This window comes from Cynocephalus volans, chromosome 3 (assembly GCF_027409185.1).
Source record: "Cynocephalus volans isolate mCynVol1 chromosome 3, mCynVol1.pri, whole genome shotgun sequence".
Lineage (NCBI taxonomy): Eukaryota > Metazoa > Chordata > Mammalia > Dermoptera > Cynocephalidae > Cynocephalus > Cynocephalus volans.
The window spans coordinates 15,191,861-15,209,938 of NC_084462.1; positions in this window are offsets into that span (position 1 = coordinate 15,191,861).

The window sequence follows — 18,078 nt, forward strand, 5'->3', positions numbered from 1 at the left end:
TCCTCAAGTGACCCTTTTGTTTGAGTCTGAAATGAGGCCACAACAGCAGGAAGCGGCAGCTGGATGGTTCTCTGTGGTCTTATTTGGTTGGAACAAGAGGTCATTGGCCCAAATTCTCTGTCCTTTTTTTGGGAATTTAGGCATGCTAACATGATGCGCAGTTGGCTGGGTTCCTGGGTGAGCTGAGGAGAGATGGGGACAGGAGACCCAGAGAAACAGTCCAGAGGGACAGACGGGGGCGGGGGGTATATGCACGGAGACCCTTATATGCACAGGAGGAGGGGGGCCTGGCCAGTGTGGGAAACAGTGGGAGAGGACAGACCCAGGGCCCTTGTTGGTGGGTTCTTGGGCACTCGCTGACATCTGGCTGTGGGCTGGGCACTGGGACCGTGCTGGGAGGATGCTGGTGGGTGAGACAGTCTCAGCCCTAAGGCTGCTCTGGTAGGAGGGGAGACGGCCACGAGCTGGTTTTCATCTGCTGTGATGGAGCCACAGGGAGGAGGGAGAAACGGACCCTATCCAGGAAGATTCGCAGGTGTGGCGTTCCTTGCGGAGGCTCTTGAGAGAGGTGTAGTTTTCCAGGAAGGGCAAGTGGAGGGAATCCAGGTGATGGACCAGAACGAACAGAGGCCTCGGAGCCCCCAGAGCCTGAGTGGTTGGAGCCGGGTCTTCCCAGGCTTCCTGCTGCATTTCTCTTTCCCACAGTCCTCGGGACAAATGACAATTCAGCAAGTGTAGCTTTCATGGCTTTTCAGTTTCCAACCATCAGAAACAAACTGCACGTTTCAGGTTTTCTGCCATCCAGCACTTTAAAATTTGTATCCCAGATCAGTGCCCGCTCCAGACAACAGCCTCGGGCTGGGGCAAGCTGTACCAGGAGGGTCCACACTGGGGGGAGGGGGAGGCAGGGGCCGGCCCAGGCTGCAGGGCCAGCAGTGCTGAGCTCCCACGTCCCTGTTGCGGGAGACGGGAATGCCATCCGCAGTCCACCTGGAGGAGGGACGTGGGGCAGGGGAGAGGGTTGGGGAATTGGCAATAAGAGGAGGGAGAGCAGGAACCCGGGGGAAGCAAACACAGAAGACATAGTCATGTCTTCCCTGCTCCCTTGAGACCCCCACCAGCGCCTGCCTCAGGAGGACCCCAGGGAGGACCGGGACCAACGCCCTCTGAGCTGCCTTCTGGTTTTGATGTCCCTCTCAGCCCAGGCCCTGTGTTTCTGAAGGGCATATGCAGCTCTTCATGTAACCGCCTGATGGAGCCAAGTTTGACCTGGAAAATCGCTGCTTCTCATGCTCAGTGGAGCCTGGGCGGCAGCTGGCCTCTCCCTCAGCTGGTAACCACCCCCACTCGGCCTCAGGGTCCCTGGGAGGTTCCAGGGCTGTGTCCCCCCCACCCCTGAGAGGGGCCGTTGTGGGTCTTTCGGGTGGAAAGAGCTAGAGAAGAGAGGGGCGTTAGGGCCAGACCAGCCAGGATCTGCCGGGGCGGGCCTGACGTGAGCTGGCTCAGATGTCTAGAAGGGAATTTATGACTCCAAACCATGCAGCAGGTATGAATCCTCTTGTAACCCAGCTGTCTTTAAACATGTGTTTAAATGGAAAGTTTATAAAATAACCTACCAAATATTTATAATATCCAAACAAAACTGTCTCTCTGAAAAGAATCATCTAAGACAAGGGAGGGAAACTACAGTTCTAAGGTCCAATTCAGCTTCTGGTTTTGTTTACCAGGGAGCTAAAAATGGTTTGTATATTTGTAAGTGGTAGGAAAAAAATCAGAAGAAGAATATTTTATGACACGTGGAAATTATATGAAATTCAAATTTCAGCATCCATAAATAAAGTTTTATTGGGACACAGCCACGCTCATCCATGCGCGAGTCTAAGGCTGCTCTGAGACAAAAAGGCAGAGGCAGGTGTTTGCCACAGAGGCAAAGCCTGAAATGCACACTGTCCCGCCAACGGTGTTCTTGAGCACCTTGGAGAGAGTGGAGTCTCGATGGCTTTTCATCCTCACTCCTTCCCTACTGACCAGGCCCCTGTGACTCTCTGACAGCCAATGGGCCCAGATGTCCTGCTCCCACCCACCCCTACCATTCTGGTCCATGTGTCCTAGCCCTTCCCCTGAAAGCCTTTGGTGACAAACGTGGCCTGCTGCCTCCCTATCGTCTGAGATCCTTGGCCAGCCACCTCTCACCTGTCCCTCAAGGTGGCAGGTGCAGCCCTCCCAGCCAGCTGCGGAGGTGATGGGCTGATGTTCCTGGCCTGACTTCAGGCTCCACGAAAGCCAGTCCTGCACCATGTTCTCCCCAGGCTGTCCCTGGGGCCAGGCTCCTCTCCTGCTGCAGAAACCCAAATTTCTTATATTGGGTTTAAACGAAAGCAACCTCAGGACAGAAATCAAAGACAAGCCAAGAAAAATTAAGTATCATTGTTTCTCAAGCCTTCTCTTGGCAGAAGAGAGATGGATAAATCCAAGGAACTGGGGAAAGGGACTCTGCTGGGAGTTGTTTGCTGGAGCAGCTGCCGCTTTGAGCACTGAGTCCTTGAAGCTGCTTGGACCCACCCACATGCCCTCCACTGGGCCGAAATAAGCTACCGAGTGTTCGCAGGTGGGCAAATGCAAGATGAAGTCTCCTCTTCTTCCCGGGAGAGGCACAAGCAGTTGGAATGTGGGTGCAGGGAGGTGGGGTGGGGAAAACAGGCAGTGGCTCCTGCAGTTGCCCAGGATGCCCTACGGGTGGCCAGCAGCCCTGACTCCTGACTCAGCAGCTCAAGGGTTCTTGTTTCTGGGAAGATTCCTCCAGAAAGCCCCTCTGGGTTTCTCTGCCTGAGATGAGCTCATTCACCTCTCACCTTCCCCACTTCTCATCTGGATTCTGCGCACTTTGACACCTTGTTAAGTTCTCTTCATATCAGGTGGGCAGGATGGTGGCTGCCCCAAGAAGGAGGCAGATTTCTTTTCTGTTTTACTGATGGATATTTGCAATCTGGGACGAGACGAGAGTGGTGCATTTCCTACACCACTTCGTATGCATTCTGTCTGCAGCAGAACCAGCCTGTGGCCACACTGTTCTGGGCCTGCAGGGTCCGAGCTAAAGGGAGGTATAGGTGTACAGTGCAGAGTCTTCACCTGCAGAGCCAGGGCCTCATCAGAGACCATGAGGTGAGGCAGGACAATGGGCTGGCAGAGTGGAAGGAGAATGAATTAGGACCCTGAGGTCATCTGAATAGTTCTGCTCCTTTCACGTTCAGTGGTTTCGGAAAACAGGTTGTGTTTTTAGATCCAGCTGGTTCCACAGGTATTTCAAATAACATCAGCCACAACTCAAATACTCACTTAGTTCTTGGTTCAGCAACAACAGAAATGCCCCTGAGATTGGGTTCATGGTTTGGTTCCAGGACTGAGTCTGATTCTTGGTCCCTCCATCTCCAGGGTCTCCACAGTCATATGGTAACATCAGCATCCAAATGCCAGAACCTTGGGAGCATTGCTATGGGTCAAATGTGTCCCCCAAAAGTTCATGTGATGGAAACCTGTTCTCCATTGTAGTAGTGCTAAGAAAGTGGGAAATCTGATTACGGTATTTGAAAGATGAGGCCTTCAAGAGGTGATTAGACTGTGAGCACTGTGCCCTCACGAATGGATTGACCCATTCACGGGGTAATGGGTGCGGTTGTGATGGCTTTATAAGGAGAATGAGTGAGCAGGCTAGCTCTCCCTTTCTCACACCCTGCATTGCTGTGGAGAGCTCCCAAACAGAATGCCCTCACCACATGTGCTCCCCGGACCTTGGACTTCCCAGTCTCCAAAACTGTAAGAAATAAATTTCACTTCTTTATAAATTACTCAGTTTCAGGTATTCTGTTAGAAGCAAGAGAAAAGGACTAATACAAGCATGGTGGCTTTGCCAGCTGTCCTGTTCTAGTGGTCAACTCCCCGGGAATTCAGGAATGAGCATTCACCCCCACGTACCCCCATCTTCACCCCCCCAGGTCACACCTGGCCCTTTGGTGCCCAGAGCCCTGTCCAGAATCAGGGCACAGCAACCTCAGATCTCTGGAGTAGCCTGGGCTGAGTAGGCCATATCCACTTTTGGCAATGTGGGACCTTTGTGAGGCTGCTGGCAGATGCCCCAATCCATCTTTCAGAGTGAAGGCATGTGGGTAGGGAGGAGGACTAAGCATGGGAGCAGAGGGACCCAGGAACCACAGGTGTGTCATTTTCCGGAAAGTCTACCTTTGCTTTGGCATCACTGTGAGCATCCAGTGTGTTTCTGTCTTTCAGTTTCTGTTGCTCCAGTTCTCATCAGACCATATTTAGAGTCCAAATTTCTAAGACCCCTGAAAACATCATTCAAGTCTTTGCACCTGCAATCTGAAGTGAGAGGCTGTGGCTGAGTGTGTGTCTGTGTTTGCGTCTATGTTTATGGATAAGGCTGGCACAACAGCGGGGACTTTCACCCTTGGACCGGGCAGAGGGGGTTGGGCCCAGTTGTGGCCTGCTGCACCAGGAGGATGGAGCTGGGGGGGTGCACCAGGAGGGTGGATGGGTGGGGAGGGGGCCCTGTGGCTTCTGCCTCTGGTGTTGCACTGGCCTGATGGGTCTTTCTGGAGGACTTGACTTCCCAGGGCTGGGGGGAGGGGGTTGTTGAAACGCCCCTTCCCTGAGAGTGCCAGGATTCAGGGCTCAGAAGGAGCTGGAGTAGTCTCCAGCTGCCAGGGAGACTCAGAGCCCTCAAACTCCACCTGACCCAGGCTCCCAGGCAGTGCTCATGCCCACCACCACCCTCAGCATCTTGCCCCTGGCTGTGTCTCTGTCTTCCTTGTGCCTGGGCTAAAAAGTCAGGTGATAGGTCCTGATCCTGGTTCCCCCAGCACAACCCTGACCCAGAGATTGGTGAGTGGGGGGTGCAGACCAAACAGCAGCAAAGCCTCGGGGCCTAGGGTGGATGAGACCTACCCCCAGCTGGCCTGGCCTTGTCCTCCTTATTCTCAGGGTGGGCTACAGGGTCTGTGGGGGCAGTTCACCCATCACCAACTCTGAGTCTAGGGCATGGTTCTCTGGGATGGTCCTCACCTGCCCTTCAGCAAACTCCCAAACTTGCCATTCACTAACTTGACTAAAGTGTTGGAAGAAAGTATTGTTTTACTGCCCTGCCCCCCATCCCCCGCAGTCTGTGCATCTGTCCTGGTTCATGGCTGGAGGACGTTGTCTTAAGAACAGAGCTGGGGGACCAACAACCTCAGGGCCCCTTGCAGTGATGGTGTGGGACAGTGATTGAACCTTTCTCTGAGCCCCACCCAGGCTCAGGCCTGGCCTCTGGCTGGAGACCACGGGGCTGCCCCAGCTTACACAGACCCTCTGTGCAAAATAGAAGATGGGCCCTGATTTGGATAAACCAGCAGGAAACTGTGCCCCTACTCTGGGCGGATGGCATTCTGGGGCATAGGCCTAGGGGCAGGGCACATCTTGTCCACCCACCTGGGGACCCCATGACAAGATGGCTGTCCCTGCTTTACGCAGTTCACGTGGAGCAAGGGGTGCAGCTCCCCTGTAATCTCAGACAGTGGTCAGGAGCAGAAGCGAGAACAGGGAACGAGTGAGGGGTGGGCCGGGAGAGACCCCTGAGGAGGGGCCTAGGTGACTACGGACAGAGTGTTAGGCCCTACGACAGACTTTTGGGGCACCTCAGTTTCCACCTTTGGTCCGAAGGACGTCCCTGGTAGGTGGAGGGGTTGATGGCATTGCCAGTGGAGGACAGAAACCGAGAGCAGCTTCATGATGAGTCTGTAGCTTCACGGACCCTGCGAGAGGAATGGGGGGCCTGGGCTGGAACCCAGGCTATGGTCTTGTTCTCTAGGAATTTCCCGTGTGATGAAGTTCCCCTTCCTCACCCCAACCAACCAACCAGCTGTGCCCCCCCCAGCCTTGCACTTCTCCCTCCTTGACCCACTGAGATCGTGAGATGTGGTTGGTGAAGGGAGGGGGTCTGCAGGAGCTTGTCTGGAAGAGTGGGGGGGCCTACCTCATGCTATCACTGGTCTCCATAGTGACCGACTCCCTAGGGCATTCCCCCCAATCTGGGCCATGTGGGTGATGACTCTGATCTGAGCTTCATTCTGGGGAGCTCCTATCAGCTGGGCTTGTCAGCCACTAACAGTAACTGCCCAGTGAGGTGAACACACCCCCAGCCCACCCTGTGTGGGGGATCAGTTCCTAATCGGTCTCTGATTCTTTGATTCAGACAGCAAAGCTGTCCCCAGGCTGCCCTTGTTCCCAGATGGTTGCTGGCTGTCCTGGGGGGGCTCTTGGGTCCAGCGAGAGAATATTCCAGTCCTCTTTGTTGAAGTTACTGCCTGGCCTGCAGGGTCTGTAACAGCTCCCCGGAGGCCATGCCCTGAACTGTGAAGAAACCAGCATGTCTTCCATCTCCAGCACAGTTCCAGCAGCTGCAGAACAGCCTGGCTCGAGACTGCCCTCAGGCCCATCATCTGGAAAGGGACACCAGTCATACCACATGCACTGTGCAAATTGGGGGGAAAGGGGTTTTTCACACTCGTGAGGCCATGAACTCATGACAGCCCCACTCAGGGCCAGTGCTGAGGGGTGGTCAGAGGTGGTCCAAGCTACTCTTGTTCACAGCTGTGCAGGCAAAGAAGCCCTGGGGAGGAATGGGGCTCTTCATAGAGAAAGGGTCAAGTGGGGGTTTAGAGGCCCAGAGTGGAGCAGATGCTGCGAGCAGAGGATGTGACAATCTGTGGACCCTGGACCCGGTTTGCCAGGCCCATCAATGAGAATTGGCTGGGACTGCCCACACCTGCACACCCAGGGGGGCTCCACGCAGGACGGGGGCAGGCAGCCCAGGAGAGCCTCTGCAGCCGAATTCCAGCCCACAACAGGAGTGCTGGAGTGTTGGCGGGGAGGGGGCTCTCCAGCACATCTCCAGGCAGCAGCTGCAGAAAGCAAACATTTCTCCTGTGAAAAAGCCCCAGCTTCGAGAGCTGGCCCCAAATGATCCTCGAGACCTCTCATTCTGAGCAGCCAGCGTTTTGGGCTGATCCTGCTGGCACCTGTTAGAAGTGGAACATAGGAGCAAGAGAGGGTGGGATTTAATCTGTTTGTCAGGAAATTGGCCAGCAGCCTAAAATTTTTTCTTGAGAAACTAAAATGGGGCTCCCTTTGTTTTTGCAGGTCCAGACCTCTCATCAGGAAGCCAGACATTATCAGAGGGGATCTCTGTCCCAACATCAGGGGACAGGAGGAGGGAGTGATTAGAGGTGTCTACCTCCGCCTCCGTACTTGAGCCGACCCAAGGAAGGCCACCAGCTCTTCTTGCAAAATATATCCTGAATCTGTTCCCCACCGTCCTAGCCAGAGCCGCCATCTCTCTTGCCTCTGACTTTCTCCCAGCTGTGTGAGTTTTGCACATGGAACTCACGTACTTCTCACGGTGCTTAAAATCCCTGCCGGCACACACAGCCCATCATGGGCCCTGCCTGCCACCGTCCCCCACCGTATCCAACACTCCAGTCACAGTCCTGCCGTACTCCAGCTGTGCTCTTGCCTTGAGACACAACTTTGTGCTGTACTCCAGCTGTGCTCTTGCCCTGGAATGCTTTTCTCTGAGACACGACTTTGCCCACATGGGTTCTCCTTGTCACTCTGGTCCCAGCTTCTCTGTCACTTCCCAGATGGCTCCTCCTCCCCACCCAATGCAAACTCACCCAATGGCAGTCTCTGTCGCAGGGGCCCACGTGGATTCTCACCAGGGCCACAGCACTGTTGACATTGTCTCCCTTGCTGTTCATCCCTTTCTTTTTCTCCTGTCTCCCTCCCCTCACTAAATGGGGTTCCAGATAGCAGGGATAGCTGGGCTCGCCACGTGGTCCCGATACCTAGAACAACGCCCAGCACACTAGGTGCCTGTGAGCGTGAATCAGTGAAGGAAAGGAGGACGTCACATCACCTGGAGGCTCAACACAGACCCCCGACGTGCTCCAGCTGGGACCCTCTCCCATCCTTGTGTTCCCATCCTGCATCCTGCCCCAACTTGGGTCTGTGCTGACATCCTCTCTTTGTGCCAGGCCGTGACCTCTGCTTTCCTCCCACTTCTCGCACCATCCTCACCTGGGCCACACCTGCACCAGAGGAGGTCTGAGTTGGGTGGGGGCTTTTCTTCTGAGGGTGCTGCTGAGATGGAGCACTGGGCATCTGTCCCTGAGGCTCTGCCCACACTGTCGGCATTGTGGGGAGCTTCATCCTGCAGCCTCTGGTAGGAAGATGGACCTCCTGGCTGGGGTCCAAGCCACAGGGTGGGTCCCTCCATGCATGGAGTATACATGCTGGTGTTCTTTATGCAACAAGACATAGCTGTCCTCCTCCAGCTGCCACAGCTCCCACCCACTCTGCTTCCTCTGGTCTATCCAAGTCCGCCCATCCCACTTTCCCTCTGTCTAATAGATAGGTCTTTACAGACCTGTCAGCTCTGGGCCCTGTTACCACGGCTAAGTCTGTGCACAGATGGTGCTGCAGGCAGAAGACAGAGGTTGGGGTGAGGGTAGAGAGGAGAGGACAGAGCCAGGCAAGGGGGTACATTTTCCGGGGAGAGGTCAAAGCAATCCCAGGTCTCCCATCCCTGTGGCACAAGCCACAGCTGCTCCCTTGATGTCATCTGAGGGGTGGGGAGAGGGGGCTTTCTATAGGGAACCCAGCAACCCAACAGCCCTGTCCAGGGTGGCCCCCTCCCTAGCTCCATTGAGAAAATAAAGCCCCCCCCCCACCTCAGACGGTGCCTTGGAAGCTGCTTTTGGCCTTGGCAGAGGCAAGGACGACAGTTAAATCCTCTCAGAGGGGACAGCAGCCTGGAGCAGGCTCTTCCAGAAGGACAGGAGAGGTCACCACACTGTGGGATTGGGGAGTCTGAGGATACTCAAGGTGTCACCCAAGCCCCTCTCACCTGGGGTTCATGCTGTGCTGACCACAAGACTCAAGTGATGGAGTTGCTCCAAGAGAGTGAGCTATGCTCGTCCCTCACCTGTGCCCATGACACAGGCTTGGCCTGAAAGCTTCTCCTTTCATCTGACCTTCCATCCCAGTGGGGTTCCCTGGAGAAGGGCTTGCCCTCCCACCCCCATCATCTGTCCTGATCCCTGCTCCCACCTGAGTCTCTCCACAGCTCTTGACTTCTGGATCCTTCTTTCACCCTCCAGCTCTGTCCTGCCTCATCCAACTCGGCATCCTGTTAGGTCAGCTGGAACCCCTTGAGGGCTGCCCCCACTTCCCTGGAGTCCACCTGGCTGCTGGGCTCTGTTGTGGAGCGGAGATGAGGAGCCAAAGCTGGCTTTAAGGGATATTTAAGCTGTGGCCTGTTTGGGCCAAGTGCAGAGATCCCCCTGGGACTGAGAAATCAGTCCTCCTTTTCAAATTCTGTTGCAATGCTGGCAAGGCTGGGGGCAGGGAGTGTTGCAGATCTGAGCCACGATTAATGTGAGCTCAGAAGAAGACATGCTGCCATTCAGCAAACATCTAGCTAGAGTGAGCAGAAGAGAATGGGCCTATGGCCTTTGCCACTCAATGAGGGCCTGGACTGGGGGAGCTTAGACCAAAGAAATTGGATTTCATTCATCTTCTGATAAAGAGAGCAAGGTTTGGCCAAGGAAATTCCAGCAGATCACTGTAGAGCAAAGCAAAGCAGGGGGAGGAAGGTCAAGCCCTCCCAAGGGGGCAGCCCTGAGACACAGGAACCTTCCTGGACCCCGCAGGGAACAGGCCATCCCTGCTGAGACCGGCCTGCACCAGGGCTATGGGACAGCAAGGGCATTGGTGATCGTTCCTGCTATCTCAACTTGACTAGCAGGAAAACTGGAAGAAGAACTAAAATCATTAGTCACCACACAGAGAGCCCCTGTTCAAGGCCAGAAGAGTAGAGTCTGCCCAAGGCACCCACTCGGGTTCCCACGCCTGCAGGGCGTCAGCCCAGTCCTATTATCATAAACGATAATGTAAAGGTGTGATAAGAACCATCTGCCATTCATAAAATGCAGTGTTGCCTTTCTGCACAGCCATAAGCCACGCTGGGGCTCAGCCAAGAAATGCCTATAAAATCCTGAATAATGACCTCACAGCATACTTTCCAATACAAAGAATGTTCTAGGCAGCTGTTTCCAGGATTTATCTGTGTGTAATAGTTTTATACCCAAAACTATTACCTCATTTGGCATCTGATGCCCCTTCTTTAGCATTTCTTTCCCCATTAGCACTGAAGTGTCTTTAACATGCTGATCAGTTGTGGGACCTTGTCTCAATGGGTGACAAGTGACAGCATGTGTTCATCTGCTAATGGCCTTTGTTGTCAGACAGTCAGCTGGCAATGCCTGTGGAAGGACTGTCTACCTTCTGACTTCCCAGGTTGCCAAGAAGGAGGAACTCAGCCCTGTTGAGTGGCTGTTTCCTGTGGGTCATGCAGAGAGGAGCAGGTGTGGTCTTGGTTGGGCATGTGACCCTAACTCGGGTCCCCAGGGCAGGCATCCTCCCTGGCAAGGGCACTATCAGGAGAACCCTCTGGACATGACTCCCAGGGCCCAGGCATAGCCTTGTGTGCAGAGAATGGCAGGTGGAGGGACCTGTGGGAATAAGGGCAGGCACACCTGGGCTTGTGCTGACAATTGGAAGGGATGGCAGAATTTTCCTGGTTTGGCAGAGGAGGAAACGGAGCCTTACCTGCACTGACTGCTGTGGCAGCAGGGGGAGGTTTGGATGATTGGTGGTGTGGGCCCAAAGCTGCAGGGGAATCCATGAGCCCCCAACCCTCACTCCTGCCCCACAGCACAGCTGCTGCCCCAAGTGGAGGGGAGGCTGAACACTGAGAGATGACCCGACATCCTCCGCACCATGAGGTCATAACAGCCCCAGACCCAGAAATATCAGGGCTCTGAACAAGAAGTTTTCCTGTAATTTACTCTCTCACTTGAATCTTGCATTTGCTTCTAAGTATTCAATCTTACTTGTCTAATATTTGCATTTTCATCTCTAATCACCAAACCTGTGGGTTACAGTCATGCATAAAATAATGTTCGGTGAATGCCTTTTCATTTAACAAAATTCCTTCTTCTAAAATTACTCCAGTGCACCCCAGGAAAAGATAGAATGAGTCTAAGTGGCTGCAGAGAATGACAGTGAGGCCAACCAGCAAATGACAACACCAGCACCGGGCGCCATAGAAGCTGGGCTGGAGCTTCTGCAAGAGCAGGTGTGGCGGACGCCCACCGTGCCCGCACCGGGGGTCTCCATTTCCCCTACAGAGGAGCTGTTGGGGCTCAGAAAACAAGACCCCATAGTGAAGGCCTCAGAAGCAAAATTCCTCTCTGACCTTCTCCTGCCTCCTCTCAACTGCATTCTCCCCGTCTCCCCAAAGCCACAGAAACCAGAATCTCTCTTCCCCAAGGTGGATCAGAGAAACCAGAACTCCTTTCCGCCAAAGCCAGCCATTAAGTCTAAAAATATTACTCCAACCTCCCTGCTTCTGTCTAACAGCTGGCCACAAAGAAATTAAGACCCTCATTCCAGAATGGCCATGCCCTTACCTGGGAGGAAGGAATGCTGCACGGTGAGGCCTTGCTGGGTTTCCCCACCCAGTCCATTAGCATTAGACACTCCCTTTTTGTCCAGTCAGACACTTATAACTCCAGGTCTACTTCTCTGCTCTTCCCAAGGCTGGAGATTCCTTAGATGAGAGCAGGGACAGGGCTCCTCGTGGCCAGTTCCTAGCCCAGGAGCTGGCCCTTGGCAGAGATGGATACGTGCTTAGGAAAGGACTGAGAGTTCCCTTGCGTGTCTGCACTCAGCTGAATGCCTTCATTTAGAAAGGAAGAGAATGGAAAGCAGACAGTCAGGTTTATTGGGCATTTGCTGGGTACCGGGCACAGGATAAGCCCTTAGAGCTAGGTGTTCCACACTGTGACTCAGACGCCACCACTCTCAGCCTTCCACAGCCCTGTCCATTGGGGAAGATGGGCTCAGAAAAGCCAAGCAACTTGCCCCACATCTCACAGGGAAGATGTAGCAGAAGGAGGATTTGAGCCTGGCTCATCCAATTCCAGAGTGCAGCTTCTGATGACCCACCGTGGTGCCGAGCGGGGGCCCAGAGGGTACGGCTGAGCCATGTTGCTGACGCGAGGACACGGAGCTGCACTGACGCATGGGTAATGTGAGGTGCTTCCACAGACGGCAGTGGGTTCACTCCTCACAATGACACGAGGTGTCGATGGCTCCCTTTCACAATGAGGAAACTGAGGCTCAGCGTCCCTTAGCTGGTGAGGGATGGAGCCCTACTTAACCAGCTGGGCTCCAAGACCCACCCTGGTGCAGCTGTGTGAGACCTTCGCCATCCCTGGCCCCTCCTGCTGGCGTTCATTTCCAAGGTCATCTGCCCTTCTGCCTCCCCCACCTGACTCCAGTGTGTCAGGGGAGTGAGGGGCAGGGCTGCTAGGAAGGAAAATTCGGGCTCCTTGTTCAACCAATATTCTGAATTTCGAGACAGAATCAGCTGAGTGTTAAAACAAGCACAAGACCCATGTCCTAGGCTGCTGCCAGGAGGGCTAGGTCTCCTGTCGAGTTGAAGTTGAGGTGCTCTCTGGCTGTCCTCTTCCCTTTGGGGTCTCGCCCCACCTTGCCCATCTTCCTCTGTCAAATCGGGGCCCATAGAGCTCGCCTACCCCTCCCCAAGGGGCTCCTTATGGGATCTTTGCAGCATGGAGGGTTTCTCTGTTCTGTTTCAGCAAGATGAAGGGAAGGGCCCTTGAAGGTCTGTGGAGGCCATTCTTGTCAGACAGCTCAGGTTCAAATCCTAACCTTGACTGAGAGTATAGCTGTGGGAGGTAGTCAGGTTTTCTTATGAACAAATAGTAACAATCATAATAATGCCTACTTTGTAGCAGAGATTCACTGACATCATCTGTGCAAAGTGCTCAGGGCCACACTTGCCTGCTGGCCAATGTTCAGGGACTGTTAGCTGGTCCTGGTGCTGGCTCCTCCCTTATTCTTCCAGGTCTCACATTCTGGGCTGTGCCTGGTTCCGTGGCGTGGACTGGCTCGGAGGCCCTGTGGTCCATCTCCTGTTTTCAAAGGTCCCTTTGGGCACCCCAGGCATGTGGGGGGGGGGGATCCTTTTCCCCTAAACTCTGCCTTCCCAGGGCATCCCTGGGTGGGACCTGCTTCCCTGACTCCTGGAGGAAGCTTGGTCCTGCAATCCCAGCCTCGGGCATCTTCTCTCTCAGGTGAGGCCTTGCAGGACCCGCCAGAGGGCCCGGAAAGCAGAGGCCCTGCCCATTTTTTGAAATATTTCAAGTAACTCCAATTTGTAGGCTTAGAAATTTGGCCATCGCTTTCAGTAACTTATTGGTATGAGTTCCAAGTTACTCCAGCTGTAGAATTATGTGTGTTTGGGCTCCTGAGGTGGTGCCACGGCTGACTTACTTCCTCTGTCCCCTCTGTCCCTAGCAGAGGGCAGGCCTGGCACACAGTAGGTCATCAGCAAATGGCTGCAGAGTTGAACAGATTTGGGTGTCCTGTTACTCACCCACCCATCAGTTCACCGGATGCGTGGTTACCGAGTGCCTGCAGTGCGCCGGGTGAGGAGGGACAACGGACCCCAGGCACAGGTGGTGCTGGCCTCTGCAGACACAGCTGCCAGGGGGGATGGGGGGTGAGGGAGAAGCAGGCAGAGGCTACCAATTCCCCACAGGAGAAAAAGGGACGCCCAGAGAAGGTGATGTTTAAACTGGTCTCCCAGCCCCCCTTTGACCCACCAGGCTCTTCCCAACAGATTCAGCACAGATCCCGAAACATGAGTCCTCCCTCCTTCCCTTCCTCAGGGGCTGATGCTCACAGACATTTAGATTTTCCAAGCGACCAAGAATTATACACTTAGTACCCTACTGGGGGAGTTACTAATGGTTACCGAGTGTGGTGTTCATAACTAAAGGTTAACACATTATTAGGATTTTCTGAGGACTCCAACTCTGAGCTCTTCCAAGAAACTGGTGAAACACAGCGCTGGGCCAACTCCCTGTGCGAGCGTGCAGAAACTTAGTTCCTGTGCTGGGGTGGGGGTGAGGGGTCTCAAGGTGGTCACTGGCCAAAGTGATCAGTGGTGTTTTGCCCTTTGATTACAAGTTACAGCTGCTTTTTTGCTTCATTGATACCAAATTATCTTGCTGAGGGCAGTTTGGCTAACCTGTCAGTGAGCATATTTTCATACTTTTGACCTATAATAGTCCAAGAAATAGTTTTAAAAATCTGTATATTGAGTATCTGAAATATGAACCACACCTAATGCCAACTAATGCCAACGTATAATCCCTGCCTCCTAGTCTACAGTTCTCTTTTTATTTCTCCATTTAGGAAAGAGTGATTATTTTGTAAATCTAGGACATCATTTTATTATACAAAATTGTGAGTATAAGTCCACTTTCCTCCATGATAGAGTAGAGAATTAAGCTATTATCACGGTCAGTCTCTGTGCCTGGTAGGTATTGAGTTGTTTTCCATGCAGGATGGACGGCGGGGAAGCTGTGTCTCTGGCTTAGAGCAGGATACAGATACACAAAGTCTAATCTCATAAAGCTCCTGAGAGGCAATAACAATAAATATAAAATAACATATGGATAAAATGTAGCTGCCTTGGGTTGAATGTCCCCCCCACACCAAAACTTACTCACCACTGTAACAGTTGAGGGTGGGAAATTCTATTGTGGTTATTGAAAGATGGGGCCTCGGAAAGGTGATTAAGTCGATGGTTTAATGGTGGTCATGGGCGTGGTTCTGAGGGCTTTAAAAGGAGAGAGAGCATATGGGAGTCTCTCTCTCCCTCTGCTCCATCATTTCAAAATGTGATACCCTGAATCACTGTAGTCACCATCAGGACAGAGCCCTCAACAAATGTATTCCCTGGACTTTGGACTTCCCAGCCTCCAAAACTGTAAGCAATAGATTTTATTTCCTAGCAAATTACCCATTCCAGTTATTTTATTATAAGCAACAGAAATGGACTCATACAGTAGCATATAAGGAAAACTATAAAAATCATATAGCATCATGTGGCAATAAGGCTATGAGGAAAATGAAGTTGGGAGAGGGATAGTGATGGCCTTGATGGGTGGAGAAGGGCACCAGGGAAGACCTCAGTCCTTGTTGATATAATGTGACATTTAAATGGAAATCTAATAGAAGTGAGAGACAAAGCCAGCACTTGTCTGGGGAAAGATTGAATTAGGAAGAGGGGACAGTAAGTGCAAAGACCCTGAGGTAGGAACCTGCTTGCCTAGTAAGTAGAGGGGAGAAAGGCACAGATAAAGTCAGACAGGTGGGACAGGGGCAGATGCTGCATGGTCTGCTGTGGTTAGCACTTTGGATTTTATTCTGAGATGAGAGTAACTGAAGGGCTTTGATGGGAAAACCAACCTGTCCTCTTTGTCTTAATAGGATCATGCTGATGCTGTGTGGAGAAAAGGCAGTGGGGGGCAGGAGGAGCAAGACTGGAAACAAGGAGACCAGTTGAGAGGCTGCTGCAATAATCCAGGTGAGAGAAGGTGGTGACTTCAGTTAGCAGTGGGTGTGATGAGAAGGGCTGGTTTGGGGACGTATTTTGAAAATTGCATTAACAGGATTTATGTCAAGAATGATTCCATGATTTGGGGCCTAAGCAAATATTAGACTAGGAGAGTCCATGGGAGGAGCAGGATTGGGGGAGAGTTCAGTCTTGGACATTGCTACTGTTTGAATGCCCCTCCAAAACTTATGTTGAAATTTAATTGCCATTGTGATGGCTTTAAGAGGTGGGACCATCAGAGATGATTAGGCAATGGAGACTCTGCCCTCATGAATGGATTAGTGTCCTTATCACAGGACTGGGTTCCTCATTGCAAGACTGGGTTGTCATAAAGTGGGTTCAGCCCTATCTCTCGCTCTCACATGTGCTTGCCCTTCTGCCTTCCTTGTGACATGGGATGACGCAGCATGAAGGCTCTTACCAGGTGCTAGCACCTTGATATTGGACTTCCCAGCCTCCAGAACTGTGAGAAATAAATTTCTTTTTTAATAAATTACTCAGCCTGTGGTATTGTTACAGCAGCAAAATATGGTCTGAGACAGACATGTTGGGTTTGAGATTCTTATCAGTCATTCAAGCAGAGAGTTCTGGAGCCTGGAAAGAGGTTAGGCATCAAGACATAAATGTGGGGTTGCCTGTGTACTGATCATATTTACTGGGACTGTAGGAGCTCAGCCAGGGAGTATGTGGAGAGAAGAGAGTCTAAGACTGAATTGACACCTCCAGAGGCAGCAGCTGGAAGATTGGGAAGGAGATAGGAAAGGAGATTGGGGAGGAAGTTGGGAAAGAGATTGGGAAGGAGATTGGGGAAGAGCTTGGGGAGGAAATGCAAAGACCCAGCAAAGGAGACGAGGAGAGTGGTCAGGGAGGTGGGAGGAGGACAAGGAAAAGAGGTGGGCTGTGGCGGTCATCTCAGTCATCTGGTTATTAGGGCCAGGGCAGGTGAGATGGTTCGGCTGAGGTTAAGGTCGGGGACCTTATTTTGAAGGGAAAAAGAGTCCTGGAAAGCTTTCGAGATGAGCGATAGTATGACCAGGTTTGTATCTCAGAAGGCCTTCCTCATTTTGGTGGCAGTCTGAGGGGACGGCAGGTTTCCAGGGGATGCCCCCAGTCAGAGAAGGTGATTACCTGCTATTCATGGGTTCGCTAAGACTTTTAAGGGGAGCAAGTGTTGAATTTTACAAAGTGGTTTTCCAGCAACTGTTGAGTCATCAGATGATTTCCTCTTTAGTGTGAGAAGTGAATGAAGTAATCTCGGCTTCTAAGCGGGACGGTCTTCTCTGGCACCTACATCCGCATACAGCAACCTCGTGAAACCACGGGACACTTGCCATCTTTTTCCTCTACGTCGGAGCAATTTCTATAACGTATGAAATATCTGTTCCTTGATTGATAAAACTGTCAGGTACAACTTTCTGGCCTGGCTTCTGTGTCAGGGGTAAAGATTTGACCACTTTTCAAGTTCTCCTGTGATGACTGGTCTAGCCCCATTGTCTAGTACTTCTTGAGTCAATTTTGGTAATTTGGATTTTTCTTTAAAAATACTCATTTCATCTGCATCCTCAAATATAATAGCACGGCACAGGGGTGGTACAGTCTTTTCTGGGATGCTTTAATGTCTTTCTCATTTCTAGCGATATTCCTTTCTCATTCCCGAAGGCGCTAATTTCTGTCCTCTCTCTTTTCTCCTTAATCTCATGAAGTGACTTTTGGTCTTTTCAGAGAACTGTCTTCGCTGTGTTAACAAACTCTACCGCTGTTTGTCTTCCTTTGTGTTTATTTTTGGTTTGTTCTGTTGTAAATTCATTCCTTCTTGGGGGGGGGTGCTTATTTTATTGTTCTTTCTCTAGTTTCTTGAACCGAAAGCTCAGTTCATTTATTGTTAGTCGTTATTATTTTCTAATAAATGCAGTTACCACTCCAAGTGTCCTCTGAGTACCACTTTGGTGGCATCCTACAGGTTTTAATAGGTTCTTTCTTCATTTGTGTTCATTTAAAAAGTCTGTAATTTCCCTTTTGGTTTCCTTCATAACCCCTAAAATTATATATGAGTGTTTTTATTTGCGATATTAATTTCCAGGTAGAAATATTTTTAAAGCTTAGCTTTTGTTTTATTATACGGCGTTGTGTTCTGTGGGCTGACTGTAGATTGTAATGCTTGTGTGCCAGGCTGTAGATGATCTGCCTTTTGGAATTTTTCGACATTTTTCCCTTGGTCAAACATGGTCAGTTTCTGTGACTATCACATGCATGATAGAAAAGAATGCATTTGAGGGATTCAAAATGTACAAAGTAAAGTCAAGCTTTTTAATCATTTTATTCACACTTTCTTGGCTTCTTGACCTGTGCTTGTAATTAGAACAAAGGAGTTCTATTTTCCAAAGACCCCTCAGGCTGTGGTTGGAGACCCAGTGGACCAGAGACCAGTGAGGAGGCTGCTTGGAGGAGCTCTTTGCCAAGAGCAGACAGGC